The following is a 23568-nucleotide window of genomic DNA, read 5'->3' as shown; positions in this document are numbered from 1 at the left end:
GCTGAGGCGTATTCGAGTGCACAAGGATGGACTGAGCGTGTCCGTCGTTTCCGTAGTGTAGCGGTTATCACGTCTGCTTCACACGCAGAAGGTCCCCGGTTCGATCCCGGGCGGGAACAGTATTTTCCTGCCTATGTCGTATTGTACTCCAGTGAGCCTCGTCGTGTGTGGATCTGCTGCATGTCCCTTCGTTTTGCAAGTACCACATTTATTGAATTTTTTAGTTACGATGGCAACATCACTACAAGTTGTCTGTGAAGTAGGGTGCACATAAGCAGTTTCCGTGGTGTAGCGGTTATCACGTCTGCCTAACACGCAGAAGGTCCCCGGTTCGATCCCGGGCGGAAACACTTTTTCATCACTTTAAGCGAGACTTACTAACATGCATCTGCTACCATCTGTACCCGAAACCTTCGTAACCGCCTTCACGCGTCGGATCAGAGTGTCAATTGCTCACATCAAATAAGAAATTCATTTGATATTGGCGGCGAGCTTTTTGCGCTGACTCAGCCACTGACGTGCGATCAGTTTGCACAAAACGCTAGGGCTCGTCCGGGATTTGAACCCGGGACCTCCTGCACCCTAAGCAGGAATCATACCCCTAGACCAACGAGCCCTGTGGCACGGCGAATGCCAGTTACTCCAGTCCCTCGATGTCTTCCAGGGTGCTCTGGAAGTCTCGTGTAGGCTGGCGGGATGGAGGCGGCGCGAATTCCCGCGCTCGGCGGCCTTCCTGGGCTATTGGTACCCTCATGTAGAGCTGCCGCTGGGCGCGCACTGCCTGCTGCTAAGGAGGTGATTGTTTTTGCTGATGTGACTTGCAATAACGACTGCGCGAAACGCCGCTATCTCGTTAGGGGTGCTACGGCAGACACCCTCTCGAGCACCCCGAAGACTTCTTGAGCCCTCGGCTGCGATGGGTTTCAGGCTGTCAAAAGAACTATGGTGTGTGCATGCGCGGACGAGAGAAAGGCTGAGGCGTATTCGAGTGCACAAGGATGGACTGAGCGTGTCCGTCGTTTCCGTAGTGTAGCGGTTATCACGTCTGCTTCACACGCAGAAGGTCCCCGGTTCGATCCCGGGCGGGAACAGTATTTTCCTGCCTATGTCGTATTGTACTCCAGTGAGCCTCGTCGTGTGTGGATCTGCTGCATGTCCCTTCGTTTTGCAAGTACCACATTTATTGAATTTTTTAGTTACGATGGCAACATCACTACAAGTTGTCTGTGAAGTAAGGTGCACATAAGCAGTTTCCGTGGTGTAGCGGTTATCACGTCTGCCTAACACGCAGAAGGTCCCCGGTTCGATCCCGGGCGGAAACACTTTTTCATCACTTTAAGCGAGACTTACTAACATGCACCTGCTACCATCTGTACCCGAAACCTTCGTAACCGCCTTCACGCGTCGGATCAGAGTGTCAATTGCTCACATCAAATAAGAAATTCATTTGATATTGGCGGCGAGCTTTTTGCGCTGACTCAGCCACTGACGTGCGATCAGTTTGCACAAAACGCTAGGGCTCGTCCGGGATTTGAACCCGGGACCTCCTGCACCCTAAGCAGGAATCATACCCCTAGACCAACGAGCCCTGTGGCACGGCGAATGCCAGTTACTCCAGTCCCTCGATGTCTTCCAGGGTGCTCTGGAAGTCTCGTGTAGGCTGGCGGGATGGAGGCGGCGCGAATTCCCGCGCTCGGCGGCCTTCCTGGGCTATTGGTACCCTCATGTAGAGCTGCCGCTGGGCGCGCACTGCCTGCTGCTAAGGAGGTGATTGTTTTTGCTGATGTGACTTGCAATAACGACTGCGCGAAACGCCGCTATCTCGTTAGGGGTGCTACGGCAGACACCCTCTCGAGCACCCCGAAGACTTCTTGAGCCCTCGGCTGCGATGGGTTTCAGGCTGTCAAAAGAACTATGGTGTGTGCATGCGCGGACGAGAGAAAGGCTGAGGCGTATTCGAGTGCACAAGGATGGACTGAGCGTGTCCGTCGTTTCCGTAGTGTAGCGGTTATCACGTCTGCTTCACACGCAGAAGGTCCCCGGTTCGATCCCGGGCGGGAACAGTATTTTCCTGCCTATGTCGTATTGTACTCCAGTGAGCCTCGTCGTGTGTGGATCTGCTGCATGTCCCTTCGTTTTGCAAGTACCACATTTATTGAATTTTTTAGTTACGATGGCAACATCACTACAAGTTGTCTGTGAAGTAGGGTGCACATAAGCAGTTTCCGTGGTGTAGCGGTTATCACGTCTGCCTAACACGCAGAAGGTCCCCGGTTCGATCCCGGGCGGAAACACTTTTTCATCACTTTAAGCGAGACTTACTAACATGCATCTGCTACCATCTGTACCCGAAACCTTCGTAACCGCCTTCACGCGTCGGATCAGAGTGTCAATTGCTCACATCAAATAAGAAATTCATTTGATATTGGCGGCGAGCTTTTTGCGCTGACTCAGCCACTGACGTGCGATCAGTTTGCACAAAACGCTAGGGCTCGTCCGGGATTTGAACCCGGGACCTCCTGCACCCTAAGCAGGAATCATACCCCTAGACCAACGAGCCCTGTGGCACGGCGAATGCCAGTTACTCCAGTCCCTCGATGTCTTCCAGGGTGCTCTGGAAGTCTCGTGTAGGCTGGCGGGATGGAGGCGGCGCGAATTCCCGCGCTCGGCGGCCTTCCTGGGCTATTGGTACCCTCATGTAGAGCTGCCGCTGGGCGCGCACTGCCTGCTGCTAAGGAGGTGATTGTTTTTGCTGATGTGACTTGCAATAACGACTGCGCGAAACGCCGCTATCTCGTTAGGGGTGCTACGGCAGACACCCTCTCGAGCACCCCGAAGACTTCTTGAGCCCTCGGCTGCGATGGGTTTCAGGCTGTCAAAAGAACTATGGTGTGTGCATGCGCGGACGAGAGAAAGGCTGAGGCGTATTCGAGTGCACAAGGATGGACTGAGCGTGTCCGTCGTTTCCGTAGTGTAGCGGTTATCACGTCTGCTTCACACGCAGAAGGTCCCCGGTTCGATCCCGGGCGGGAACAGTATTTTCCTGCCTATGTCGTATTGTACTCCAGTGAGCCTCGTCGTGTGTGGATCTGCTGCATGTCCCTTCGTTTTGCAAGTACCACATTTATTGAATTTTTTAGTTACGATGGCAACATCACTACAAGTTGTCTGTGAAGTAAGGTGCACATAAGCAGTTTCCGTGGTGTAGCGGTTATCACGTCTGCCTAACACGCAGAAGGTCCCCGGTTCGATCCCGGGCGGAAACACTTTTTCATCACTTTAAGCGAGACTTACTAACATGCATCTGCTACCATCTGTACCCGAAACCTTCGTAACCGCCTTCACGCGTCGGATCAGAGTGTCAATTGCTCACATCAAATAAGAAATTCATTTGATATTGGCGGCGAGCTTTTTGCGCTGACTCAGCCACTGACGTGCGATCAGTTTGCACAAAACGCTAGGGCTCGTCCGGGATTTGAACCCGGGACCTCCTGCACCCTAAGCAGGAATCATACCCCTAGACCAACGAGCCCTGTGGCACGGCGAATGCCAGTTACTCCAGTCCCTCGATGTCTTCCAGGGTGCTCTGGAAGTCTCGTGTAGGCTGGCGGGATGGAGGCGGCGCGAATTCCCGCGCTCGGCGGCCTTCCTGGGCTATTGGTACCCTCATGTAGAGCTGCCGCTGGGCGCGCACTGCCTGCTGCTAAGGAGGTGATTGTTTTTGCTGATGTGACTTGCAATAACGACTGCGCGAAACGCCGCTATCTCGTTAGGGGTGCTACGGCAGACACCCTCTCGAGCACCCCGAAGACTTCTTGAGCCCTCGGCTGCGATGGGTTTCAGGCTGTCAAAAGAACTATGGTGTGTGCATGCGCGGACGAGAGAAAGGCTGAGGCGTATTCGAGTGCACAAGGATGGACTGAGCGTGTCCGTCGTTTCCGTAGTGTAGCGGTTATCACGTCTGCTTCACACGCAGAAGGTCCCCGGTTCGATCCCGGGCGGGAACAGTATTTTCCTGCCTATGTCGTATTGTACTCCAGTGAGCCTCGTCGTGTGTGGATCTGCTGCATGTCCCTTCGTTTTGCAAGTACCACATTTATTGAATTTTTTAGTTACGATGGCAACATCACTACAAGTTGTCTGTGAAGTAGGGTGCACATAAGCAGTTTCCGTGGTGTAGCGGTTATCACGTCTGCCTAACACGCAGAAGGTCCCCGGTTCGATCCCGGGCGGAAACACTTTTTCATCACTTTAAGCGAGACTTACTAACATGCATCTGCTACCATCTGTACCCGAAACCTTCGTAACCGCCTTCACGCGTCGGATCAGAGTGTCAATTGCTCACATCAAATAAGAAATTCATTTGATATTGGCGGCGAGCTTTTTGCGCTGACTCAGCCACTGACGTGCGATCAGTTTGCACAAAACGCTAGGGCTCGTCCGGGATTTGAACCCGGGACCTCCTGCACCCTAAGCAGGAATCATACCCCTAGACCAACGAGCCCTGTGGCACGGCGAATGCCAGTTACTCCAGTCCCTCGATGTCTTCCAGGGTGCTCTGGAAGTCTCGTGTAGGCTGGCGGGATGGAGGCGGCGCGAATTCCCGCGCTCGGCGGCCTTCCTGGGCTATTGGTACCCTCATGTAGAGCTGCCGCTGGGCGCGCACTGCCTGCTGCTAAGGAGGTGATTGTTTTTGCTGATGTGACTTGCAATAACGACTGCGCGAAACGCCGCTATCTCGTTAGGGGTGCTACGGCAGACACCCTCTCGAGCACCCCGAAGACTTCTTGAGCCCTCGGCTGCGATGGGTTTCAGGCTGTCAAAAGAACTATGGTGTGTGCATGCGCGGACGAGAGAAAGGCTGAGGCGTATTCGAGTGCACAAGGATGGACTGAGCGTGTCCGTCGTTTCCGTAGTGTAGCGGTTATCACGTCTGCTTCACACGCAGAAGGTCCCCGGTTCGATCCCGGGCGGGAACAGTATTTTCCTGCCTATGTCGTATTGTACTCCAGTGAGCCTCGTCGTGTGTGGATCTGCTGCATGTCCCTTCGTTTTGCAAGTACCACATTTATTGAATTTTTTAGTTACGATGGCAACATCACTACAAGTTGTCTGTGAAGTAGGGTGCACATAAGCAGTTTCCGTGGTGTAGCGGTTATCACGTCTGCCTAACACGCAGAAGGTCCCCGGTTCGATCCCGGGCGGAAACACTTTTTCATCACTTTAAGCGAGACTTACTAACATGCATCTGCTACCATCTGTACCCGAAACCTTCGTAACCGCCTTCACGCGTCGGATCAGAGTGTCAATTGCTCACATCAAATAAGAAATTCATTTGATATTGGCGGCGAGCTTTTTGCGCTGACTCAGCCACTGACGTGCGATCAGTTTGCACAAAACGCTAGGGCTCGTCCGGGATTTGAACCCGGGACCTCCTGCACCCTAAGCAGGAATCATACCCCTAGACCAACGAGCCCTGTGGCACGGCGAATGCCAGTTACTCCAGTCCCTCGATGTCTTCCAGGGTGCTCTGGAAGTCTCGTGTAGGCTGGCGGGATGGAGGCGGCGCGAATTCCCGCGCTCGGCGGCCTTCCTGGGCTATTGGTACCCTCATGTAGAGCTGCCGCTGGGCGCGCACTGCCTGCTGCTAAGGAGGTGATTGTTTTTGCTGATGTGACTTGCAATAACGACTGCGCGAAACGCCGCTATCTCGTTAGGGGTGCTACGGCAGACACCCTCTCGAGCACCCCGAAGACTTCTTGAGCCCTCGGCTGCGATGGGTTTCAGGCTGTCAAAAGAACTATGGTGTGTGCATGCGCGGACGAGAGAAAGGCTGAGGCGTATTCGAGTGCACAAGGATGGACTGAGCGTGTCCGTCGTTTCCGTAGTGTAGCGGTTATCACGTCTGCTTCACACGCAGAAGGTCCCCGGTTCGATCCCGGGCGGGAACAGTATTTTCCTGCCTATGTCGTATTGTACTCCAGTGAGCCTCGTCGTGTGTGGATCTGCTGCATGTCCCTTCGTTTTGCAAGTACCACATTTATTGAATTTTTTAGTTACGATGGCAACATCACTACAAGTTGTCTGTGAAGTAAGGTGCACATAAGCAGTTTCCGTGGTGTAGCGGTTATCACGTCTGCCTAACACGCAGAAGGTCCCCGGTTCGATCCCGGGCGGAAACACTTTTTCATCACTTTAAGCGAGACTTACTAACATGCACCTGCTACCATCTGTACCCGAAACCTTCGTAACCGCCTTCACGCGTCGGATCAGAGTGTCAATTGCTCACATCAAATAAGAAATTCATTTGATATTGGCGGCGAGCTTTTTGCGCTGACTCAGCCACTGACGTGCGATCAGTTTGCACAAAACGCTAGGGCTCGTCCGGGATTTGAACCCGGGACCTCCTGCACCCTAAGCAGGAATCATACCCCTAGACCAACGAGCCCTGTGGCACGGCGAATGCCAGTTACTCCAGTCCCTCGATGTCTTCCAGGGTGCTCTGGAAGTCTCGTGTAGGCTGGCGGGATGGAGGCGGCGCGAATTCCCGCGCTCGGCGGCCTTCCTGGGCTATTGGTACCCTCATGTAGAGCTGCCGCTGGGCGCGCACTGCCTGCTGCTAAGGAGGTGATTGTTTTTGCTGATGTGACTTGCAATAACGACTGCGCGAAACGCCGCTATCTCGTTAGGGGTGCTACGGCAGACACCCTCTCGAGCACCCCGAAGACTTCTTGAGCCCTCGGCTGCGATGGGTTTCAGGCTGTCAAAAGAACTATGGTGTGTGCATGCGCGGACGAGAGAAAGGCTGAGGCGTATTCGAGTGCACAAGGATGGACTGAGCGTGTCCGTCGTTTCCGTAGTGTAGCGGTTATCACGTCTGCTTCACACGCAGAAGGTCCCCGGTTCGATCCCGGGCGGGAACAGTATTTTCCTGCCTATGTCGTATTGTACTCCAGTGAGCCTCGTCGTGTGTGGATCTGCTGCATGTCCCTTCGTTTTGCAAGTACCACATTTATTGAATTTTTTAGTTACGATGGCAACATCACTACAAGTTGTCTGTGAAGTAGGGTGCACATAAGCAGTTTCCGTGGTGTAGCGGTTATCACGTCTGCCTAACACGCAGAAGGTCCCCGGTTCGATCCCGGGCGGAAACACTTTTTCATCACTTTAAGCGAGACTTACTAACATGCATCTGCTACCATCTGTACCCGAAACCTTCGTAACCGCCTTCACGCGTCGGATCAGAGTGTCAATTGCTCACATCAAATAAGAAATTCATTTGATATTGGCGGCGAGCTTTTTGCGCTGACTCAGCCACTGACGTGCGATCAGTTTGCACAAAACGCTAGGGCTCGTCCGGGATTTGAACCCGGGACCTCCTGCACCCTAAGCAGGAATCATACCCCTAGACCAACGAGCCCTGTGGCACGGCGAATGCCAGTTACTCCAGTCCCTCGATGTCTTCCAGGGTGCTCTGGAAGTCTCGTGTAGGCTGGCGGGATGGAGGCGGCGCGAATTCCCGCGCTCGGCGGCCTTCCTGGGCTATTGGTACCCTCATGTAGAGCTGCCGCTGGGCGCGCACTGCCTGCTGCTAAGGAGGTGATTGTTTTTGCTGATGTGACTTGCAATAACGACTGCGCGAAACGCCGCTATCTCGTTAGGGGTGCTACGGCAGACACCCTCTCGAGCACCCCGAAGACTTCTTGAGCCCTCGGCTGCGATGGGTTTCAGGCTGTCAAAAGAACTATGGTGTGTGCATGCGCGGACGAGAGAAAGGCTGAGGCGTATTCGAGTGCACAAGGATGGACTGAGCGTGTCCGTCGTTTCCGTAGTGTAGCGGTTATCACGTCTGCTTCACACGCAGAAGGTCCCCGGTTCGATCCCGGGCGGGAACAGTATTTTCCTGCCTATGTCGTATTGTACTCCAGTGAGCCTCGTCGTGTGTGGATCTGCTGCATGTCCCTTCGTTTTGCAAGTACCACATTTATTGAATTTTTTAGTTACGATGGCAACATCACTACAAGTTGTCTGTGAAGTAAGGTGCACATAAGCAGTTTCCGTGGTGTAGCGGTTATCACGTCTGCCTAACACGCAGAAGGTCCCCGGTTCGATCCCGGGCGGAAACACTTTTTCATCACTTTAAGCGAGACTTACTAACATGCACCTGCTACCATCTGTACCCGAAACCTTCGTAACCGCCTTCACGCGTCGGATCAGAGTGTCAATTGCTCACATCAAATAAGAAATTCATTTGATATTGGCGGCGAGCTTTTTGCGCTGACTCAGCCACTGACGTGCGATCAGTTTGCACAAAACGCTAGGGCTCGTCCGGGATTTGAACCCGGGACCTCCTGCACCCTAAGCAGGAATCATACCCCTAGACCAACGAGCCCTGTGGCACGGCGAATGCCAGTTACTCCAGTCCCTCGATGTCTTCCAGGGTGCTCTGGAAGTCTCGTGTAGGCTGGCGGGATGGAGGCGGCGCGAATTCCCGCGCTCGGCGGCCTTCCTGGGCTATTGGTACCCTCATGTAGAGCTGCCGCTGGGCGCGCACTGCCTGCTGCTAAGGAGGTGATTGTTTTTGCTGATGTGACTTGCAATAACGACTGCGCGAAACGCCGCTATCTCGTTAGGGGTGCTACGGCAGACACCCTCTCGAGCACCCCGAAGACTTCTTGAGCCCTCGGCTGCGATGGGTTTCAGGCTGTCAAAAGAACTATGGTGTGTGCATGCGCGGACGAGAGAAAGGCTGAGGCGTATTCGAGTGCACAAGGATGGACTGAGCGTGTCCGTCGTTTCCGTAGTGTAGCGGTTATCACGTCTGCTTCACACGCAGAAGGTCCCCGGTTCGATCCCGGGCGGGAACAGTATTTTCCTGCCTATGTCGTATTGTACTCCAGTGAGCCTCGTCGTGTGTGGATCTGCTGCATGTCCCTTCGTTTTGCAAGTACCACATTTATTGAATTTTTTAGTTACGATGGCAACATCACTATAAGTTGTCTGTGAAGTAGGGTGCACATAAGCAGTTTCCGTGGTGTAGCGGTTATCACGTCTGCCTAACACGCAGAAGGTACCCGGTTCGATCCCGGGCGGAAACACTTTTTCATCACTTTAAGCGAGACTTACTAACATGCATCTGCTACCATCTGTACCCGAAACCTTCGTAACCGCCTTCACGCGTCGGATCAGAGTGTCAATTGCTCACATCAAATAAGAAATTCATTTGATATTGGCGGCGAGCTTTTTGCGCTGACTCAGCCACTGACGTGCGATCAGTTTGCACAAAACGCTAGGGCTCGTCCGGGATTTGAACCCGGGACCTCCTGCACCCTAAGCAGGAATCATACCCCTAGACCAACGAGCCCTGTGGCACGGCGAATGCCAGTTACTCCAGTCCCTCGATGTCTTCCAGGGTGCTCTGGAAGTCTCGTGTAGGCTGGCGGGATGGAGGCGGCGCGAATTCCCGCGCTCGGCGGCCTTCCTGGGCTATTGGTACCCTCATGTAGAGCTGCCGCTGGGCGCGCACTGCCTGCTGCTAAGGAGGTGATTGTTTTTGCTGATGTGACTTGCAATAACGACTGCGCGAAACGCCGCTATCTCGTTAGGGGTGCTACGGCAGACACCCTCTCGAGCACCCCGAAGACTTCTTGAGCCCTCGGCTGCGATGGGTTTCAGGCTGTCAAAAGAACTATGGTGTGTGCATGCGCGGACGAGAGAAAGGCTGAGGCGTATTCGAGTGCACAAGGATGGACTGAGCGTGTCCGTCGTTTCCGTAGTGTAGCGGTTATCACGTCTGCTTCACACGCAGAAGGTCCCCGGTTCGATCCCGGGCGGGAACAGTATTTTCCTGCCTATGTCGTATTGTACTCCAGTGAGCCTCGTCGTGTGTGGATCTGCTGCATGTCCCTTCGTTTTGCAAGTACCACATTTATTGAATTTTTTAGTTACGATGGCAACATCACTACAAGTTGTCTGTGAAGTAGGGTGCACATAAGCAGTTTCCGTGGTGTAGCGGTTATCACGTCTGCCTAACACGCAGAAGGTCCCCGGTTCGATCCCGGGCGGAAACACTTTTTCATCACTTTAAGCGAGACTTACTAACATGCATCTGCTACCATCTGTACCCGAAACCTTCGTAACCGCCTTCACGCGTCGGATCAGAGTGTCAATTGCTCACATCAAATAAGAAATTCATTTGATATTGGCGGCGAGCTTTTTGCGCTGACTCAGCCACTGACGTGCGATCAGTTTGCACAAAACGCTAGGGCTCGTCCGGGATTTGAACCCGGGACCTCCTGCACCCTAAGCAGGAATCATACCCCTAGACCAACGAGCCCTGTGGCACGGCGAATGCCAGTTACTCCAGTCCCTCGATGTCTTCCAGGGTGCTCTGGAAGTCTCGTGTAGGCTGGCGGGATGGAGGCGGCGCGAATTCCCGCGCTCGGCGGCCTTCCTGGGCTATTGGTACCCTCATGTAGAGCTGCCGCTGGGCGCGCACTGCCTGCTGCTAAGGAGGTGATTGTTTTTGCTGATGTGACTTGCAATAACGACTGCGCGAAACGCCGCTATCTCGTTAGGGGTGCTACGGCAGACACCCTCTCGAGCACCCCGAAGACTTCTTGAGCCCTCGGCTGCGATGGGTTTCAGGCTGTCAAAAGAACTATGGTGTGTGCATGCGCGGACGAGAGAAAGGCTGAGGCGTATTCGAGTGCACAAGGATGGACTGAGCGTGTCCGTCGTTTCCGTAGTGTAGCGGTTATCACGTCTGCTTCACACGCAGAAGGTCCCCGGTTCGATCCCGGGCGGGAACAGTATTTTCCTGCCTATGTCGTATTGTACTCCAGTGAGCCTCGTCGTGTGTGGATCTGCTGCATGTCCCTTCGTTTTGCAAGTACCACATTTATTGAATTTTTTAGTTACGATGGCAACATCACTACAAGTTGTCTGTGAAGTAAGGTGCACATAAGCAGTTTCCGTGGTGTAGCGGTTATCACGTCTGCCTAACACGCAGAAGGTCCCCGGTTCGATCCCGGGCGGAAACACTTTTTCATCACTTTAAGCGAGACTTACTAACATGCACCTGCTACCATCTGTACCCGAAACCTTCGTAACCGCCTTCACGCGTCGGATCAGAGTGTCAATTGCTCACATCAAATAAGAAATTCATTTGATATTGGCGGCGAGCTTTTTGCGCTGACTCAGCCACTGACGTGCGATCAGTTTGCACAAAACGCTAGGGCTCGTCCGGGATTTGAACCCGGGACCTCCTGCACCCTAAGCAGGAATCATACCCCTAGACCAACGAGCCCTGTGGCACGGCGAATGCCAGTTACTCCAGTCCCTCGATGTCTTCCAGGGTGCTCTGGAAGTCTCGTGTAGGCTGGCGGGATGGAGGCGGCGCGAATTCCCGCGCTCGGCGGCCTTCCTGGGCTATTGGTACCCTCATGTAGAGCTGCCGCTGGGCGCGCACTGCCTGCTGCTAAGGAGGTGATTGTTTTTGCTGATGTGACTTGCAATAACGACTGCGCGAAACGCCGCTATCTCGTTAGGGGTGCTACGGCAGACACCCTCTCGAGCACCCCGAAGACTTCTTGAGCCCTCGGCTGCGATGGGTTTCAGGCTGTCAAAAGAACTATGGTGTGTGCATGCGCGGACGAGAGAAAGGCTGAGGCGTATTCGAGTGCACAAGGATGGACTGAGCGTGTCCGTCGTTTCCGTAGTGTAGCGGTTATCACGTCTGCTTCACACGCAGAAGGTCCCCGGTTCGATCCCGGGCGGGAACAGTATTTTCCTGCCTATGTCGTATTGTACTCCAGTGAGCCTCGTCGTGTGTGGATCTGCTGCATGTCCCTTCGTTTTGCAAGTACCACATTTATTGAATTTTTTAGTTACGATGGCAACATCACTATAAGTTGTCTGTGAAGTAGGGTGCACATAAGCAGTTTCCGTGGTGTAGCGGTTATCACGTCTGCCTAACACGCAGAAGGTCCCCGGTTCGATCCCGGGCGGAAACACTTTTTCATCACTTTAAGCGAGACTTACTAACATGCATCTGCTACCATCTGTACCCGAAACCTTCGTAACCGCCTTCACGCGTCGGATCAGAGTGTCAATTGCTCACATCAAATAAGAAATTCATTTGATATTGGCGGCGAGCTTTTTGCGCTGACTCAGCCACTGACGTGCGATCAGTTTGCACAAAACGCTAGGGCTCGTCCGGGATTTGAACCCGGGACCTCCTGCACCCTAAGCAGGAATCATACCCCTAGACCAACGAGCCCTGTGGCACGGCGAATGCCAGTTACTCCAGTCCCTCGATGTCTTCCAGGGTGCTCTGGAAGTCTCGTGTAGGCTGGCGGGATGGAGGCGGCGCGAATTCCCGCGCTCGGCGGCCTTCCTGGGCTATTGGTACCCTCATGTAGAGCTGCCGCTGGGCGCGCACTGCCTGCTGCTAAGGAGGTGATTGTTTTTGCTGATGTGACTTGCAATAACGACTGCGCGAAACGCCGCTATCTCGTTAGGGGTGCTACGGCAGACACCCTCTCGAGCACCCCGAAGACTTCTTGAGCCCTCGGCTGCGATGGGTTTCAGGCTGTCAAAAGAACTATGGTGTGTGCATGCGCGGACGAGAGAAAGGCTGAGGCGTATTCGAGTGCACAAGGATGGACTGAGCGTGTCCGTCGTTTCCGTAGTGTAGCGGTTATCACGTCTGCTTCACACGCAGAAGGTCCCCGGTTCGATCCCGGGCGGGAACAGTATTTTCCTGCCTATGTCGTATTGTACTCCAGTGAGCCTCGTCGTGTGTGGATCTGCTGCATGTCCCTTCGTTTTGCAAGTACCACATTTATTGAATTTTTTAGTTACGATGGCAACATCACTACAAGTTGTCTGTGAAGTAGGGTGCACATAAGCAGTTTCCGTGGTGTAGCGGTTATCACGTCTGCCTAACACGCAGAAGGTCCCCGGTTCGATCCCGGGCGGAAACACTTTTTCATCACTTTAAGCGAGACTTACTAACATGCATCTGCTACCATCTGTACCCGAAACCTTCGTAACCGCCTTCACGCGTCGGATCAGAGTGTCAATTGCTCACATCAAATAAGAAATTCATTTGATATTGGCGGCGAGCTTTTTGCGCTGACTCAGCCACTGACGTGCGATCAGTTTGCACAAAACGCTAGGGCTCGTCCGGGATTTGAACCCGGGACCTCCTGCACCCTAAGCAGGAATCATACCCCTAGACCAACGAGCCCTGTGGCACGGCGAATGCCAGTTACTCCAGTCCCTCGATGTCTTCCAGGGTGCTCTGGAAGTCTCGTGTAGGCTGGCGGGATGGAGGCGGCGCGAATTCCCGCGCTCGGCGGCCTTCCTGGGCTATTGGTACCCTCATGTAGAGCTGCCGCTGGGCGCGCACTGCCTGCTGCTAAGGAGGTGATTGTTTTTGCTGATGTGACTTGCAATAACGACTGCGCGAAACGCCGCTATCTCGTTAGGGGTGCTACGGCAGACACCCTCTCGAGCACCCCGAAGACTTCTTGAGCCCTCGGCTGCGATGGGTTTCAGGCTGTCAAAAGAACTATGGTGTGTGCATGCGCGGACGAGAGAAAGGCTGAGGCGTATTCGAGTGCACAAGGATGGACTGAGCGTGTCCGTCGTTTCCGTAGTGTAGCGGTTATCACGTCTGCTTCACACGCAGAAGGTCCCCGGTTCGATCCCGGGCGGGAACAGTATTTTCCTGCCTATGTCGTATTGTACTCCAGTGAGCCTCGTCGTGTGTGGATCTGCTGCATGTCCCTTCGTTTTGCAAGTACCACATTTATTGAATTTTTTAGTTACGATGGCAACATCACTACAAGTTGTCTGTGAAGTAAGGTGCACATAAGCAGTTTCCGTGGTGTAGCGGTTATCACGTCTGCCTAACACGCAGAAGGTCCCCGGTTCGATCCCGGGCGGAAACACTTTTTCATCACTTTAAGCGAGACTTACTAACATGCACCTGCTACCATCTGTACCCGAAACCTTCGTAACCGCCTTCACGCGTCGGATCAGAGTGTCAATTGCTCACATCAAATAAGAAATTCATTTGATATTGGCGGCGAGCTTTTTGCGCTGACTCAGCCACTGACGTGCGATCAGTTTGCACAAAACGCTAGGGCTCGTCCGGGATTTGAACCCGGGACCTCCTGCACCCTAAGCAGGAATCATACCCCTAGACCAACGAGCCCTGTGGCACGGCGAATGCCAGTTACTCCAGTCCCTCGATGTCTTCCAGGGTGCTCTGGAAGTCTCGTGTAGGCTGGCGGGATGGAGGCGGCGCGAATTCCCGCGCTCGGCGGCCTTCCTGGGCTATTGGTACCCTCATGTAGAGCTGCCGCTGGGCGCGCACTGCCTGCTGCTAAGGAGGTGATTGTTTTTGCTGATGTGACTTGCAATAACGACTGCGCGAAACGCCGCTATCTCGTTAGGGGTGCTACGGCAGACACCCTCTCGAGCACCCCGAAGACTTCTTGAGCCCTCGGCTGCGATGGGTTTCAGGCTGTCAAAAGAACTATGGTGTGTGCATGCGCGGACGAGAGAAAGGCTGAGGCGTATTCGAGTGCACAAGGATGGACTGAGCGTGTCCGTCGTTTCCGTAGTGTAGCGGTTATCACGTCTGCTTCACACGCAGAAGGTCCCCGGTTCGATCCCGGGCGGGAACAGTATTTTCCTGCCTATGTCGTATTGTACTCCAGTGAGCCTCGTCGTGTGTGGATCTGCTGCATGTCCCTTCGTTTTGCAAGTACCACATTTATTGAATTTTTTAGTTACGATGGCAACATCACTACAAGTTGTCTGTGAAGTAAGGTGCACATAAGCAGTTTCCGTGGTGTAGCGGTTATCACGTCTGCCTAACACGCAGAAGGTCCCCGGTTCGATCCCGGGCGGAAACACTTTTTCATCACTTTAAGCGAGACTTACTAACATGCACCTGCTACCATCTGTACCCGAAACCTTCGTAACCGCCTTCACGCGTCGGATCAGAGTGTCAATTGCTCACATCAAATAAGAAATTCATTTGATATTGGCGGCGAGCTTTTTGCGCTGACTCAGCCACTGACGTGCGATCAGTTTGCACAAAACGCTAGGGCTCGTCCGGGATTTGAACCCGGGACCTCCTGCACCCTAAGCAGGAATCATACCCCTAGACCAACGAGCCCTGTGGCACGGCGAATGCCAGTTACTCCAGTCCCTCGATGTCTTCCAGGGTGCTCTGGAAGTCTCGTGTAGGCTGGCGGGATGGAGGCGGCGCGAATTCCCGCGCTCGGCGGCCTTCCTGGGCTATTGGTACCCTCATGTAGAGCTGCCGCTGGGCGCGCACTGCCTGCTGCTAAGGAGGTGATTGTTTTTGCTGATGTGACTTGCAATAACGACTGCGCGAAACGCCGCTATCTCGTTAGGGGTGCTACGGCAGACACCCTCTCGAGCACCCCGAAGACTTCTTGAGCCCTCGGCTGCGATGGGTTTCAGGCTGTCAAAAGAACTATGGTGTGTGCATGCGCGGACGAGAGAAAGGCTGAGGCGTATTCGAGTGCACAAGGATGGACTGAGCGTGTCCGTCGTTTCCGTAGTGTAGCGGTTATCACGTCTGCTTCACACGCAGAAGGTCCCCGGTTCGATCCCGGGCGGGAACAGTATTTTCCTGCCTATGTCGTATTGTACTCCAGTGAGCCTCGTCGTGTGTGGATCTGCTGCATGTCCCTTCGTTTTGCAAGTACCACATTTATTGAATTTTTTAGTTACGATGGCAACATCACTACAAGTTGTCTGTGAAGTAGGGTGCACATAAGCAGTTTCCGTGGTGTAGCGGTTATCACGTCTGCCTAACACGCAGAAGGTCCCCGGTTCGATCCCGGGCGGAAACACTTTTTCATCACTTTAAGCGAGACTTACTAACATGCATCTGCTACCATCTGTACCCGAAACCTTCGTAACCGCCTTCACGCGTCGGATCAGAGTGTCAATTGCTCACATCAAATAAGAAATTCATTTGATATTGGCGGCGAGCTTTTTGCGCTGACTCAGCCACTGACGTGCGATCAGTTTGCACAAAACGCTAGGGCTCGTCCGGGATTTGAACCCGGGACCTCCTGCACCCTAAGCAGGAATCATACCCCTAGACCAACGAGCCCTGTGGCACGGCGAATGCCAGTTACTCCAGTCCCTCGATGTCTTCCAGGGTGCTCTGGAAGTCTCGTGTAGGCTGGCGGGATGGAGGCGGCGCGAATTCCCGCGCTCGGCGGCCTTCCTGGGCTATTGGTACCCTCATGTAGAGCTGCCGCTGGGCGCGCACTGCCTGCTGCTAAGGAGGTGATTGTTTTTGCTGATGTGACTTGCAATAACGACTGCGCGAAACGCCGCTATCTCGTTAGGGGTGCTACGGCAGACACCCTCTCGAGCACCCCGAAGACTTCTTGAGCCCTCGGCTGCGATGGGTTTCAGGCTGTCAAAAGAACTATGGTGTGTGCATGCGCGGACGAGAGAAAGGCTGAGGCGTATTCGAGTGCACAAGGATGGACTGAGCGTGTCCGTCGTTTCCGTAGTGTAGCGGTTATCACGTCTGCTTCACACGCAGAAGGTCCCCGGTTCGATCCCGGGCGGGAACAGTATTTTCCTGCCTATGTCGTATTGTACTCCAGTGAGCCTCGTCGTGTGTGGATCTGCTGCATGTCCCTTCGTTTTGCAAGTACCACATTTATTGAATTTTTTAGTTACGATGGCAACATCACTACAAGTTGTCTGTGAAGTAGGGTGCACATAAGCAGTTTCCGTGGTGTAGCGGTTATCACGTCTGCCTAACACGCAGAAGGTCCCCGGTTCGATCCCGGGCGGAAACACTTTTTCATCACTTTAAGCGAGACTTACTAACATGCATCTGCTACCATCTGTACCCGAAACCTTCGTAACCGCCTTCACGCGTCGGATCAGAGTGTCAATTGCTCACATCAAATAAGAAATTCATTTGATATTGGCGGCGAGCTTTTTGCGCTGACTCAGCCACTGACGTGCGATCAGTTTGCACAAAACGCTAGGGCTCGTCCGGGATTTGAACCCGGGACCTCCTGCACCCTAAGCAGGAATCATACCCCTAGACCAACGAGCCCTGTGGCACGGCGAATGCCAGTTACTCCAGTCCCTCGATGTCTTCCAGGGTGCTCTGGAAGTCTCGTGTAGGCTGGCGGGATGGAGGCGGCGCGAATTCCCGCGCTCGGCGGCCTTCCTGGGCTATTGGTACCCTCATGTAGAGCTGCCGCTGGGCGCGCACTGCCTGCTGCTAAGGAGGTGATTGTTTTTGCTGATGTGACTTGCAATAACGACTGCGCGAAACGCCGCTATCTCGTTAGGGGTGCTACGGCAGACACCCTCTCGAGCACCCCGAAGACTTCTTGAGCCCTCGGCTGCGATGGGTTTCAGGCTGTCAAAAGAACTATGGTGTGTGCATGCGCGGACGAGAGAAAGGCTGAGGCGTATTCGAGTGCACAAGGATGGACTGAGCGTGTCCGTCGTTTCCGTAGTGTAGCGGTTATCACGTCTGCTTCACACGCAGAAGGTCCCCGGTTCGATCCCGGGCGGGAACAGTATTTTCCTGCCTATGTCGTATTGTACTCCAGTGAGCCTCGTCGTGTGTGGATCTGCTGCATGTCCCTTCGTTTTGCAAGTACCACATTTATTGAATTTTTTAGTTACGATGGCAACATCACTACAAGTTGTCTGTGAAGTAAGGTGCACATAAGCAGTTTCCGTGGTGTAGCGGTTATCACGTCTGCCTAACACGCAGAAGGTCCCCGGTTCGATCCCGGGCGGAAACACTTTTTCATCACTTTAAGCGAGACTTACTAACATGCACCTGCTACCATCTGTACCCGAAACCTTCGTAACCGCCTTCACGCGTCGGATCAGAGTGTCAATTGCTCACATCAAATAAGAAATTCATTTGATATTGGCGGCGAGCTTTTTGCGCTGACTCAGCCACTGACGTGCGATCAGTTTGCACAAAACGCTAGGGCTCGTCCGGGATTTGAACCCGGGACCTCCTGCACTCTAAGCAGGAATCATACCCCTAGACCAACGAGCCCTGTGGCACGGCGAATGCCAGTTACTCCAGTCCCTCGATGTCTTCCAGGGTGCTCTGGAAGTCTCGTGTAGGCTGGCGGGATGGAGGCGGCGCGAATTCCCGCGCTCGGCGGCCTTCCTGGGCTATTGGTACCCTCATGTAGAGCTGCCGCTGGGCGCGCACTGCCTGCTGCTAAGGAGGTGATTGTTTTTGCTGATGTGACTTGCAATAACGACTGCGCGAAACGCCGCTATCTCGTTAGGGGTGCTACGGCAGACACCCTCTCGAGCACCCCGAAGACTTCTTGAGCCCTCGGCTGCGATGGGTTTCAGGCTGTCAAAAGAACTATGGTGTGTGCATGCGCGGACGAGAGAAAGGCTGAGGCGTATTCGAGTGCACAAGGATGGACTGAGCGTGTCCGTCGTTTCCGTAGTGTAGCGGTTATCACGTCTGCTTCACACGCAGAAGGTCCCCGGTTCGATCCCGGGCGGGAACAGTATTTTCCTGCCTATGTCGTATTGTACTCCAGTGAGCCTCGTCGTGTGTGGATCTGCTGCATGTCCCTTCGTTTTGCAAGTACCACATTTATTGAATTTTTTAGTTACGATGGCAACATCACTACAAGTTGTCTGTGAAGTAGGGTGCACATAAGCAGTTTCCGTGGTGTAGCGGTTATCACGTCTGCCTAACACGCAGAAGGTCCCCGGTTCGATCCCGGGCGGAAACACTTTTTCATCACTTTAAGCGAGACTTACTAACATGCATCTGCTACCATCTGTACCCGAAACCTTCGTAACCGCCTTCACGCGTCGGATCAGAGTGTCAATTGCTCACATCAAATAAGAAATTCATTTGATATTGGCGGCGAGCTTTTTGCGCTGACTCAGCCACTGACGTGCGATCAGTTTGCACAAAACGCTAGGGCTCGTCCGGGTTTTGAACCCGGGACCTCCTGCACCCTAAGCAGGAATCATACCCCTAGACCAACGAGCCCTGTGGCACGGCGAATGCCAGTTACTCCAGTCCCTCGATGTCTTCCAGGGTGCTCTGGAAGTCTCGTGTAGGCTGGCGGGATGGAGGCGGCGCGAATTCCCGCGCTCGGCGGCCTTCCTGGGCTATTGGTACCCTCATGTAGAGCTGCCGCTGGGCGCGCACTGCCTGCTGCTAAGGAGGTGATTGTTTTTGCTGATGTGACTTGCAATAACGACTGCGCGAAACGCCGCTATCTCGTTAGGGGTGCTACGGCAGACACCCTCTCGAGCACCCCGAAGACTTCTTGAGCCCTCGGCTGCGATGGGTTTCAGGCTGTCAAAAGAACTATGGTGTGTGCATGCGCGGACGAGAGAAAGGCTGAGGCGTATTCGAGTGCACAAGGATGGACTGAGCGTGTCCGTCGTTTCCGTAGTGTAGCGGTTATCACGTCTGCTTCACACGCAGAAGGTCCCCGGTTCGATCCCGGGCGGGAACAGTATTTTCCTGCCTATGTCGTATTGTACTCCAGTGAGCCTCGTCGTGTGTGGATCTGCTGCATGTCCCTTCGTTTTGCAAGTACCACATTTATTGAATTTTTTAGTTACGATGGCAACATCACTACAAGTTGTCTGTGAAGTAGGGTGCACATAAGCAGTTTCCGTGGTGTAGCGGTTATCACGTCTGCCTAACACGCAGAAGGTCCCCGGTTCGATCCCGGGCGGAAACACTTTTTCATCACTTTAAGCGAGACTTACTAACATGCATCTGCTACCATCTGTACCCGAAACCTTCGTAACCGCCTTCACGCGTCGGATCAGAGTGTCAATTGCTCACATCAAATAAGAAATTCATTTGATATTGGCGGCGAGCTTTTTGCGCTGACTCAGCCACTGACGTGCGATCAGTTTGCACAAAACGCTAGGGCTCGTCCGGGATTTGAACCCGGGACCTCCTGCACCCTAAGCAGGAATCATACCCCTAGACCAACGAGCCCTGTGGCACGGCGAATGCCAGTTACTCCAGTCCCTCGATGTCTTCCAGGGTGCTCTGGAAGTCTCGTGTAGGCTGGCGGGATGGAGGCGGCGCGAATTCCCGCGCTCGGCGGCCTTCCTGGGCTATTGGTACCCTCATGTAGAGCTGCCGCTGGGCGCGCACTGCCTGCTGCTAAGGAGGTGATTGTTTTTGCTGATGTGACTTGCAATAACGACTGCGCGAAACGCCGCTTTCTCGTTAGGGGTGCTACGGCAGACACCCTCTCGAGCACCCCGAAGACTTCTTGAGCCCTCGGCTGCGATGGGTTTCAGGCTGTCAAAAGAACTATGGTGTGTGCATGCGCGGACGAGAGAAAGGCTGAGGCGTATTCGAGTGCACAAGGATGGACTGAGCGTGTCCGTCGTTTCCGTAGTGTAGCGGTTATCACGTCTGCTTCACACGCAGAAGGTCCCCGGTTCGATCCCGGGCGGGAACAGTATTTTCCTGCCTATGTCGTATTGTACTCCAGTGAGCCTCGTCGTGTGTGGATCTGCTGCATGTCCCTTCGTTTTGCAAGTACCACATTTATTGAATTTTTTAGTTACGATGGCAACATCACTACAAGTTGTCTGTGAAGTAGGGTGCACATAAGCAGTTTCCGTGGTGTAGCGGTTATCACGTCTGCCTAACACGCAGAAGGTCCCCGGTTCGATCCCGGGCGGAAACACTTTTTCATCACTTTAAGCGAGACTTACTAACATGCATCTGCTACCATCTGTACCCGAAACCTTCGTAACCGCCTTCACGCGTCGGATCAGAGTGTCAATTGCTCACATCAAATAAGAAATTCATTTGATATTGGCGGCGAGCTTTTTGCGCTGACTCAGCCACTGACGTGCGATCAGTTTGCACAAAACGCTAGGGCTCGTCCGGGATTTGAACCCGGGACCTCCTGCACCCTAAGCAGGAATCATACCCCTAGACCAACGAGCCCTGTGGCACGGCGAATGCCAGTTACTCCAGTCCCTCGATGTCTTCCAGGGTGCTCTGGAAGTCTCGTGTAGGCTGGCGGGATGGAGGCGGCGCGAATTCCCGCGCTCGGCGGCCTTCCTGGGCTATTGGTACCCTCATGTAGAGCTGCCGCTGGGCGCGCACTGCCTGCTGCTAAGGAGGTGATTGTTTTTGCTGATGTGACTTGCAATAACGACTGCGCGAAACGCCGCTATCTCGTTAGGGGTGCTACGGCAGACACCCTCTCGAGCACCCCGAAGACTTCTTGAGCCCTCGGCTGCGATGGGTTTCAGGCTGTCAAAAGAACTATGGTGTGTGCATGCGCGGACGAGAGAAAGGCTGAGGCGTATTCGAGTGCACAAGGATGGACTGAGCGTGTCCGTCGTTTCCGTAGTGTAGCGGTTATCACGTCTGCTTCACACGCAGAAGGTCCCCGGTTCGATCCCGGGCGGGAACAGTATTTTCCTGCCTATGTCGTATTGTACTCCAGTGAGCCTCGTCGTGTGTGGATCTGCTGCATGTCCCTTCGTTTTGCAAGTACCACATTTATTGAATTTTTTAGTTACGATGGCAACATCACTACAAGTTGTCTGTGAAGTAAGGTGCACATAAGCAGTTTCCGTGGTGTAGCGGTTATCACGTCTGCCTAACACGCAGAAGGTCCCCGGTTCGATCCCGGGCGGAAACACTTTTTCATCACTTTAAGCGAGACTTACTAACATGCACCTGCTACCATCTGTACCCGAAACCTTCGTAACCGCCTTCACGCGTCGGATCAGAGTGTCAATTGCTCACATCAAATAAGAAATTCATTTGATATTGGCGGCGAGCTTTTTGCGCTGACTCAGCCACTGACGTGCGATCAGTTTGCACAAAACGCTAGGGCTCGTCCGGGATTTGAACCCGGGACCTCCTGCACCCTAAGCAGGAATCATACCCCTAGACCAACGAGCCCTGTGGCACGGCGAATGCCAGTTACTCCAGTCCCTCGATGTCTTCCAGGGTGCTCTGGAAGTCTCGTGTAGGCTGGCGGGATGGAGGCGGCGCGAATTCCCGCGCTCGGCGGCCTTCCTGGGCTATTGGTACCCTCATGTAGAGCTGCCGCTGGGCGCGCACTGCCTGCTGCTAAGGAGGTGATTGTTTTTGCTGATGTGACTTGCAATAACGACTGCGCGAAACGCCGCTATCTCGTTAGGGGTGCTACGGCAGACACCCTCTCGAGCACCCCGAAGACTTCTTGAGCCCTCGGCTGCGATGGGTTTCAGGCTGTCAAAAGAACTATGGTGTGTGCATGCGCGGACGAGAGAAAGGCTGAGGCGTATTCGAGTGCACAAGGATGGACTGAGCGTGTCCGTCGTTTCCGTAGTGTAGCGGTTATCACGTCTGCTTCACACGCAGAAGGTCCCCGGTTCGATCCCGGGCGGGAACAGTATTTTCCTGCCTATGTCGTATTGTACTCCAGTGAGCCTCGTCGTGTGTGGATCTGCTGCATGTCCCTTCGTTTTGCAAGTACCACATTTATTGAATTTTTTAGTTACGATGGCAACATCACTACAAGTTGTCTGTGAAGTAGGGTGCACATAAGCAGTTTCCGTGGTGTAGCGGTTATCACGTCTGCCTAACACGCAGAAGGTCCCCGGTTCGATCCCGGGCGGAAACACTTTTTCATCACTTTAAGCGAGACTTACTAACATGCATCTGCTACCATCTGTACCCGAAACCTTCGTAACCGCCTTCACGCGTCGGATCAGAGTGTCAATTGCTCACATCAAATAAGAAATTCATTTGATATTGGCGGCGAGCTTTTTGCGCTGACTCAGCCACTGACGTGCGATCAGTTTGCACAAAACGCTAGGGCTCGTCCGGGTTTTGAACCCGGGACCTCCTGCACCCTAAGCAGGAATCATACCCCTAGACCAACGAGCCCTGTGGCACGGCGAATGCCAGTTACTCCAGTCCCTCGATGTCTTCCAGGGTGCTCTGGAAGTCTCGTGTAGGCTGGCGGGATGGAGGCGGCGCGAATTCCCGCGCTCGGCGGCCTTCCTGGGCTATTGGTACCCTCATGTAGAGCTGCCGCTGGGCGCGCACTGCCTGCTGCTAAGGAGGTGATTGTTTTTGCTGATGTGACTTGCAATAACGACTGCGCGAAACGCCGCTATCTCGTTAGGGGTGCTACGGCAGACACCCTCTCGAGCACCCCGAAGACTTCTTGAGCCCTCGGCTGCGATGGGTTTCAGGCTGTCAAAAGAACTATGGTGTGTGCATGCGCGGACGAGAGAAAGGCTGAGGCGTATTCGAGTGCACAAGGATGGACTGAGCGTGTCCGTCGTTTCCGTAGTGTAGCGGTTATCACGTCTGCTTCACACGCAGAAGGTCCCCGGTTCGATCCCGGGCGGGAACAGTATTTTCCTGCCTATGTCGTATTGTACTCCAGTGAGCCTCGTCGTGTGTGGATCTGCTGCATGTCCCTTCGTTTTGCAAGTACCACATTTATTGAATTTTTTAGTTACGATGGCAACATC

The 23568-nt window shown here is 53.9% G+C and overlaps 73 non-coding genes across 73 annotated transcripts; 49 read left to right on the top strand and 24 right to left on the bottom strand.

Moving 5' to 3' along the window:
- Positions 1–46: 46 nt before the first annotated feature.
- Positions 47–119, top strand: Trnav-cac (transfer RNA valine (anticodon CAC)). Its single transcript has one exon. It is a non-coding gene; the product is annotated as a tRNA-Val (tRNA).
- A 158-nt stretch (positions 120–277) lies between these two features.
- On the top strand, positions 278–350 carry Trnav-aac (transfer RNA valine (anticodon AAC)). The gene has a single exon. It is a non-coding gene; the product is annotated as a tRNA-Val (tRNA).
- Positions 351–544: 194 nt separating this feature from the next.
- Trnap-agg (transfer RNA proline (anticodon AGG)) lies at positions 545–616 on the bottom strand. Its single transcript has one exon. It is a non-coding gene; the product is annotated as a tRNA-Pro (tRNA).
- Positions 617–1018: 402 nt separating this feature from the next.
- Trnav-cac (transfer RNA valine (anticodon CAC)) lies at positions 1019–1091 on the top strand. Its single transcript has one exon. It is a non-coding gene; the product is annotated as a tRNA-Val (tRNA).
- A 158-nt stretch (positions 1092–1249) lies between these two features.
- On the top strand, positions 1250–1322 carry Trnav-aac (transfer RNA valine (anticodon AAC)). Its single transcript has one exon. It is a non-coding gene; the product is annotated as a tRNA-Val (tRNA).
- A 194-nt stretch (positions 1323–1516) lies between these two features.
- Trnap-agg (transfer RNA proline (anticodon AGG)) lies at positions 1517–1588 on the bottom strand. Its single transcript has one exon. It is a non-coding gene; the product is annotated as a tRNA-Pro (tRNA).
- A 402-nt stretch (positions 1589–1990) lies between these two features.
- On the top strand, positions 1991–2063 carry Trnav-cac (transfer RNA valine (anticodon CAC)). Its single transcript has one exon. It is a non-coding gene; the product is annotated as a tRNA-Val (tRNA).
- A 158-nt stretch (positions 2064–2221) lies between these two features.
- On the top strand, positions 2222–2294 carry Trnav-aac (transfer RNA valine (anticodon AAC)). The gene has a single exon. It is a non-coding gene; the product is annotated as a tRNA-Val (tRNA).
- A 194-nt stretch (positions 2295–2488) lies between these two features.
- On the bottom strand, positions 2489–2560 carry Trnap-agg (transfer RNA proline (anticodon AGG)). Its single transcript has one exon. It is a non-coding gene; the product is annotated as a tRNA-Pro (tRNA).
- Positions 2561–2962: 402 nt separating this feature from the next.
- On the top strand, positions 2963–3035 carry Trnav-cac (transfer RNA valine (anticodon CAC)). Its single transcript has one exon. It is a non-coding gene; the product is annotated as a tRNA-Val (tRNA).
- A 158-nt stretch (positions 3036–3193) lies between these two features.
- On the top strand, positions 3194–3266 carry Trnav-aac (transfer RNA valine (anticodon AAC)). The gene has a single exon. It is a non-coding gene; the product is annotated as a tRNA-Val (tRNA).
- A 194-nt stretch (positions 3267–3460) lies between these two features.
- Positions 3461–3532, bottom strand: Trnap-agg (transfer RNA proline (anticodon AGG)). The gene has a single exon. It is a non-coding gene; the product is annotated as a tRNA-Pro (tRNA).
- Positions 3533–3934: 402 nt separating this feature from the next.
- Trnav-cac (transfer RNA valine (anticodon CAC)) lies at positions 3935–4007 on the top strand. The gene has a single exon. It is a non-coding gene; the product is annotated as a tRNA-Val (tRNA).
- Positions 4008–4165: 158 nt separating this feature from the next.
- On the top strand, positions 4166–4238 carry Trnav-aac (transfer RNA valine (anticodon AAC)). The gene has a single exon. It is a non-coding gene; the product is annotated as a tRNA-Val (tRNA).
- Positions 4239–4432: 194 nt separating this feature from the next.
- Positions 4433–4504, bottom strand: Trnap-agg (transfer RNA proline (anticodon AGG)). Its single transcript has one exon. It is a non-coding gene; the product is annotated as a tRNA-Pro (tRNA).
- Positions 4505–4906: 402 nt separating this feature from the next.
- Positions 4907–4979, top strand: Trnav-cac (transfer RNA valine (anticodon CAC)). The gene has a single exon. It is a non-coding gene; the product is annotated as a tRNA-Val (tRNA).
- Positions 4980–5137: 158 nt separating this feature from the next.
- Positions 5138–5210, top strand: Trnav-aac (transfer RNA valine (anticodon AAC)). Its single transcript has one exon. It is a non-coding gene; the product is annotated as a tRNA-Val (tRNA).
- A 194-nt stretch (positions 5211–5404) lies between these two features.
- Trnap-agg (transfer RNA proline (anticodon AGG)) lies at positions 5405–5476 on the bottom strand. The gene has a single exon. It is a non-coding gene; the product is annotated as a tRNA-Pro (tRNA).
- Positions 5477–5878: 402 nt separating this feature from the next.
- Trnav-cac (transfer RNA valine (anticodon CAC)) lies at positions 5879–5951 on the top strand. The gene has a single exon. It is a non-coding gene; the product is annotated as a tRNA-Val (tRNA).
- Positions 5952–6109: 158 nt separating this feature from the next.
- On the top strand, positions 6110–6182 carry Trnav-aac (transfer RNA valine (anticodon AAC)). The gene has a single exon. It is a non-coding gene; the product is annotated as a tRNA-Val (tRNA).
- Positions 6183–6376: 194 nt separating this feature from the next.
- Positions 6377–6448, bottom strand: Trnap-agg (transfer RNA proline (anticodon AGG)). The gene has a single exon. It is a non-coding gene; the product is annotated as a tRNA-Pro (tRNA).
- A 402-nt stretch (positions 6449–6850) lies between these two features.
- Positions 6851–6923, top strand: Trnav-cac (transfer RNA valine (anticodon CAC)). The gene has a single exon. It is a non-coding gene; the product is annotated as a tRNA-Val (tRNA).
- A 158-nt stretch (positions 6924–7081) lies between these two features.
- Trnav-aac (transfer RNA valine (anticodon AAC)) lies at positions 7082–7154 on the top strand. Its single transcript has one exon. It is a non-coding gene; the product is annotated as a tRNA-Val (tRNA).
- A 194-nt stretch (positions 7155–7348) lies between these two features.
- Positions 7349–7420, bottom strand: Trnap-agg (transfer RNA proline (anticodon AGG)). The gene has a single exon. It is a non-coding gene; the product is annotated as a tRNA-Pro (tRNA).
- Positions 7421–7822: 402 nt separating this feature from the next.
- Positions 7823–7895, top strand: Trnav-cac (transfer RNA valine (anticodon CAC)). The gene has a single exon. It is a non-coding gene; the product is annotated as a tRNA-Val (tRNA).
- Positions 7896–8053: 158 nt separating this feature from the next.
- Positions 8054–8126, top strand: Trnav-aac (transfer RNA valine (anticodon AAC)). The gene has a single exon. It is a non-coding gene; the product is annotated as a tRNA-Val (tRNA).
- Positions 8127–8320: 194 nt separating this feature from the next.
- On the bottom strand, positions 8321–8392 carry Trnap-agg (transfer RNA proline (anticodon AGG)). Its single transcript has one exon. It is a non-coding gene; the product is annotated as a tRNA-Pro (tRNA).
- Positions 8393–8794: 402 nt separating this feature from the next.
- Positions 8795–8867, top strand: Trnav-cac (transfer RNA valine (anticodon CAC)). The gene has a single exon. It is a non-coding gene; the product is annotated as a tRNA-Val (tRNA).
- A 158-nt stretch (positions 8868–9025) lies between these two features.
- On the top strand, positions 9026–9098 carry Trnav-aac (transfer RNA valine (anticodon AAC)). Its single transcript has one exon. It is a non-coding gene; the product is annotated as a tRNA-Val (tRNA).
- Positions 9099–9292: 194 nt separating this feature from the next.
- Trnap-agg (transfer RNA proline (anticodon AGG)) lies at positions 9293–9364 on the bottom strand. The gene has a single exon. It is a non-coding gene; the product is annotated as a tRNA-Pro (tRNA).
- Positions 9365–9766: 402 nt separating this feature from the next.
- On the top strand, positions 9767–9839 carry Trnav-cac (transfer RNA valine (anticodon CAC)). Its single transcript has one exon. It is a non-coding gene; the product is annotated as a tRNA-Val (tRNA).
- A 158-nt stretch (positions 9840–9997) lies between these two features.
- On the top strand, positions 9998–10070 carry Trnav-aac (transfer RNA valine (anticodon AAC)). Its single transcript has one exon. It is a non-coding gene; the product is annotated as a tRNA-Val (tRNA).
- A 194-nt stretch (positions 10071–10264) lies between these two features.
- Trnap-agg (transfer RNA proline (anticodon AGG)) lies at positions 10265–10336 on the bottom strand. Its single transcript has one exon. It is a non-coding gene; the product is annotated as a tRNA-Pro (tRNA).
- Positions 10337–10738: 402 nt separating this feature from the next.
- On the top strand, positions 10739–10811 carry Trnav-cac (transfer RNA valine (anticodon CAC)). The gene has a single exon. It is a non-coding gene; the product is annotated as a tRNA-Val (tRNA).
- A 158-nt stretch (positions 10812–10969) lies between these two features.
- On the top strand, positions 10970–11042 carry Trnav-aac (transfer RNA valine (anticodon AAC)). Its single transcript has one exon. It is a non-coding gene; the product is annotated as a tRNA-Val (tRNA).
- Positions 11043–11236: 194 nt separating this feature from the next.
- Trnap-agg (transfer RNA proline (anticodon AGG)) lies at positions 11237–11308 on the bottom strand. The gene has a single exon. It is a non-coding gene; the product is annotated as a tRNA-Pro (tRNA).
- A 402-nt stretch (positions 11309–11710) lies between these two features.
- On the top strand, positions 11711–11783 carry Trnav-cac (transfer RNA valine (anticodon CAC)). Its single transcript has one exon. It is a non-coding gene; the product is annotated as a tRNA-Val (tRNA).
- Positions 11784–11941: 158 nt separating this feature from the next.
- Positions 11942–12014, top strand: Trnav-aac (transfer RNA valine (anticodon AAC)). Its single transcript has one exon. It is a non-coding gene; the product is annotated as a tRNA-Val (tRNA).
- Positions 12015–12208: 194 nt separating this feature from the next.
- On the bottom strand, positions 12209–12280 carry Trnap-agg (transfer RNA proline (anticodon AGG)). The gene has a single exon. It is a non-coding gene; the product is annotated as a tRNA-Pro (tRNA).
- A 402-nt stretch (positions 12281–12682) lies between these two features.
- On the top strand, positions 12683–12755 carry Trnav-cac (transfer RNA valine (anticodon CAC)). Its single transcript has one exon. It is a non-coding gene; the product is annotated as a tRNA-Val (tRNA).
- A 158-nt stretch (positions 12756–12913) lies between these two features.
- On the top strand, positions 12914–12986 carry Trnav-aac (transfer RNA valine (anticodon AAC)). The gene has a single exon. It is a non-coding gene; the product is annotated as a tRNA-Val (tRNA).
- Positions 12987–13180: 194 nt separating this feature from the next.
- Trnap-agg (transfer RNA proline (anticodon AGG)) lies at positions 13181–13252 on the bottom strand. Its single transcript has one exon. It is a non-coding gene; the product is annotated as a tRNA-Pro (tRNA).
- Positions 13253–13654: 402 nt separating this feature from the next.
- Positions 13655–13727, top strand: Trnav-cac (transfer RNA valine (anticodon CAC)). Its single transcript has one exon. It is a non-coding gene; the product is annotated as a tRNA-Val (tRNA).
- A 158-nt stretch (positions 13728–13885) lies between these two features.
- Positions 13886–13958, top strand: Trnav-aac (transfer RNA valine (anticodon AAC)). Its single transcript has one exon. It is a non-coding gene; the product is annotated as a tRNA-Val (tRNA).
- A 194-nt stretch (positions 13959–14152) lies between these two features.
- Positions 14153–14224, bottom strand: Trnap-agg (transfer RNA proline (anticodon AGG)). Its single transcript has one exon. It is a non-coding gene; the product is annotated as a tRNA-Pro (tRNA).
- Positions 14225–14626: 402 nt separating this feature from the next.
- Trnav-cac (transfer RNA valine (anticodon CAC)) lies at positions 14627–14699 on the top strand. The gene has a single exon. It is a non-coding gene; the product is annotated as a tRNA-Val (tRNA).
- A 158-nt stretch (positions 14700–14857) lies between these two features.
- Trnav-aac (transfer RNA valine (anticodon AAC)) lies at positions 14858–14930 on the top strand. The gene has a single exon. It is a non-coding gene; the product is annotated as a tRNA-Val (tRNA).
- Positions 14931–15124: 194 nt separating this feature from the next.
- On the bottom strand, positions 15125–15196 carry Trnap-agg (transfer RNA proline (anticodon AGG)). Its single transcript has one exon. It is a non-coding gene; the product is annotated as a tRNA-Pro (tRNA).
- Positions 15197–15598: 402 nt separating this feature from the next.
- On the top strand, positions 15599–15671 carry Trnav-cac (transfer RNA valine (anticodon CAC)). The gene has a single exon. It is a non-coding gene; the product is annotated as a tRNA-Val (tRNA).
- Positions 15672–15829: 158 nt separating this feature from the next.
- On the top strand, positions 15830–15902 carry Trnav-aac (transfer RNA valine (anticodon AAC)). The gene has a single exon. It is a non-coding gene; the product is annotated as a tRNA-Val (tRNA).
- Positions 15903–16096: 194 nt separating this feature from the next.
- On the bottom strand, positions 16097–16168 carry Trnap-agg (transfer RNA proline (anticodon AGG)). The gene has a single exon. It is a non-coding gene; the product is annotated as a tRNA-Pro (tRNA).
- A 402-nt stretch (positions 16169–16570) lies between these two features.
- On the top strand, positions 16571–16643 carry Trnav-cac (transfer RNA valine (anticodon CAC)). The gene has a single exon. It is a non-coding gene; the product is annotated as a tRNA-Val (tRNA).
- A 158-nt stretch (positions 16644–16801) lies between these two features.
- Trnav-aac (transfer RNA valine (anticodon AAC)) lies at positions 16802–16874 on the top strand. Its single transcript has one exon. It is a non-coding gene; the product is annotated as a tRNA-Val (tRNA).
- A 194-nt stretch (positions 16875–17068) lies between these two features.
- On the bottom strand, positions 17069–17140 carry Trnap-agg (transfer RNA proline (anticodon AGG)). Its single transcript has one exon. It is a non-coding gene; the product is annotated as a tRNA-Pro (tRNA).
- Positions 17141–17542: 402 nt separating this feature from the next.
- Positions 17543–17615, top strand: Trnav-cac (transfer RNA valine (anticodon CAC)). Its single transcript has one exon. It is a non-coding gene; the product is annotated as a tRNA-Val (tRNA).
- A 158-nt stretch (positions 17616–17773) lies between these two features.
- On the top strand, positions 17774–17846 carry Trnav-aac (transfer RNA valine (anticodon AAC)). The gene has a single exon. It is a non-coding gene; the product is annotated as a tRNA-Val (tRNA).
- A 194-nt stretch (positions 17847–18040) lies between these two features.
- On the bottom strand, positions 18041–18112 carry Trnas-aga (transfer RNA serine (anticodon AGA)). Its single transcript has one exon. It is a non-coding gene; the product is annotated as a tRNA-Ser (tRNA).
- A 402-nt stretch (positions 18113–18514) lies between these two features.
- Trnav-cac (transfer RNA valine (anticodon CAC)) lies at positions 18515–18587 on the top strand. The gene has a single exon. It is a non-coding gene; the product is annotated as a tRNA-Val (tRNA).
- Positions 18588–18745: 158 nt separating this feature from the next.
- Positions 18746–18818, top strand: Trnav-aac (transfer RNA valine (anticodon AAC)). The gene has a single exon. It is a non-coding gene; the product is annotated as a tRNA-Val (tRNA).
- A 194-nt stretch (positions 18819–19012) lies between these two features.
- Trnap-agg (transfer RNA proline (anticodon AGG)) lies at positions 19013–19084 on the bottom strand. Its single transcript has one exon. It is a non-coding gene; the product is annotated as a tRNA-Pro (tRNA).
- A 402-nt stretch (positions 19085–19486) lies between these two features.
- Positions 19487–19559, top strand: Trnav-cac (transfer RNA valine (anticodon CAC)). Its single transcript has one exon. It is a non-coding gene; the product is annotated as a tRNA-Val (tRNA).
- Positions 19560–19717: 158 nt separating this feature from the next.
- Trnav-aac (transfer RNA valine (anticodon AAC)) lies at positions 19718–19790 on the top strand. The gene has a single exon. It is a non-coding gene; the product is annotated as a tRNA-Val (tRNA).
- A 194-nt stretch (positions 19791–19984) lies between these two features.
- Trnap-agg (transfer RNA proline (anticodon AGG)) lies at positions 19985–20056 on the bottom strand. Its single transcript has one exon. It is a non-coding gene; the product is annotated as a tRNA-Pro (tRNA).
- Positions 20057–20458: 402 nt separating this feature from the next.
- Positions 20459–20531, top strand: Trnav-cac (transfer RNA valine (anticodon CAC)). The gene has a single exon. It is a non-coding gene; the product is annotated as a tRNA-Val (tRNA).
- Positions 20532–20689: 158 nt separating this feature from the next.
- On the top strand, positions 20690–20762 carry Trnav-aac (transfer RNA valine (anticodon AAC)). Its single transcript has one exon. It is a non-coding gene; the product is annotated as a tRNA-Val (tRNA).
- Positions 20763–20956: 194 nt separating this feature from the next.
- Positions 20957–21028, bottom strand: Trnap-agg (transfer RNA proline (anticodon AGG)). Its single transcript has one exon. It is a non-coding gene; the product is annotated as a tRNA-Pro (tRNA).
- Positions 21029–21430: 402 nt separating this feature from the next.
- Positions 21431–21503, top strand: Trnav-cac (transfer RNA valine (anticodon CAC)). Its single transcript has one exon. It is a non-coding gene; the product is annotated as a tRNA-Val (tRNA).
- A 158-nt stretch (positions 21504–21661) lies between these two features.
- On the top strand, positions 21662–21734 carry Trnav-aac (transfer RNA valine (anticodon AAC)). The gene has a single exon. It is a non-coding gene; the product is annotated as a tRNA-Val (tRNA).
- A 194-nt stretch (positions 21735–21928) lies between these two features.
- Positions 21929–22000, bottom strand: Trnap-agg (transfer RNA proline (anticodon AGG)). The gene has a single exon. It is a non-coding gene; the product is annotated as a tRNA-Pro (tRNA).
- A 402-nt stretch (positions 22001–22402) lies between these two features.
- Trnav-cac (transfer RNA valine (anticodon CAC)) lies at positions 22403–22475 on the top strand. The gene has a single exon. It is a non-coding gene; the product is annotated as a tRNA-Val (tRNA).
- Positions 22476–22633: 158 nt separating this feature from the next.
- Positions 22634–22706, top strand: Trnav-aac (transfer RNA valine (anticodon AAC)). Its single transcript has one exon. It is a non-coding gene; the product is annotated as a tRNA-Val (tRNA).
- A 194-nt stretch (positions 22707–22900) lies between these two features.
- Trnap-agg (transfer RNA proline (anticodon AGG)) lies at positions 22901–22972 on the bottom strand. The gene has a single exon. It is a non-coding gene; the product is annotated as a tRNA-Pro (tRNA).
- A 402-nt stretch (positions 22973–23374) lies between these two features.
- On the top strand, positions 23375–23447 carry Trnav-cac (transfer RNA valine (anticodon CAC)). Its single transcript has one exon. It is a non-coding gene; the product is annotated as a tRNA-Val (tRNA).
- Positions 23448–23568: the final 121 nt, after the last annotated feature.

The sequence above is a fragment of the Schistocerca cancellata genome, unplaced genomic scaffold (genome assembly GCF_023864275.1).
Source record: "Schistocerca cancellata isolate TAMUIC-IGC-003103 unplaced genomic scaffold, iqSchCanc2.1 HiC_scaffold_626, whole genome shotgun sequence".
NCBI classification, from domain to species: domain Eukaryota; kingdom Metazoa; phylum Arthropoda; class Insecta; order Orthoptera; family Acrididae; genus Schistocerca; species Schistocerca cancellata.
This window is presented reverse-complemented; position numbering and strand designations above follow the sequence as displayed.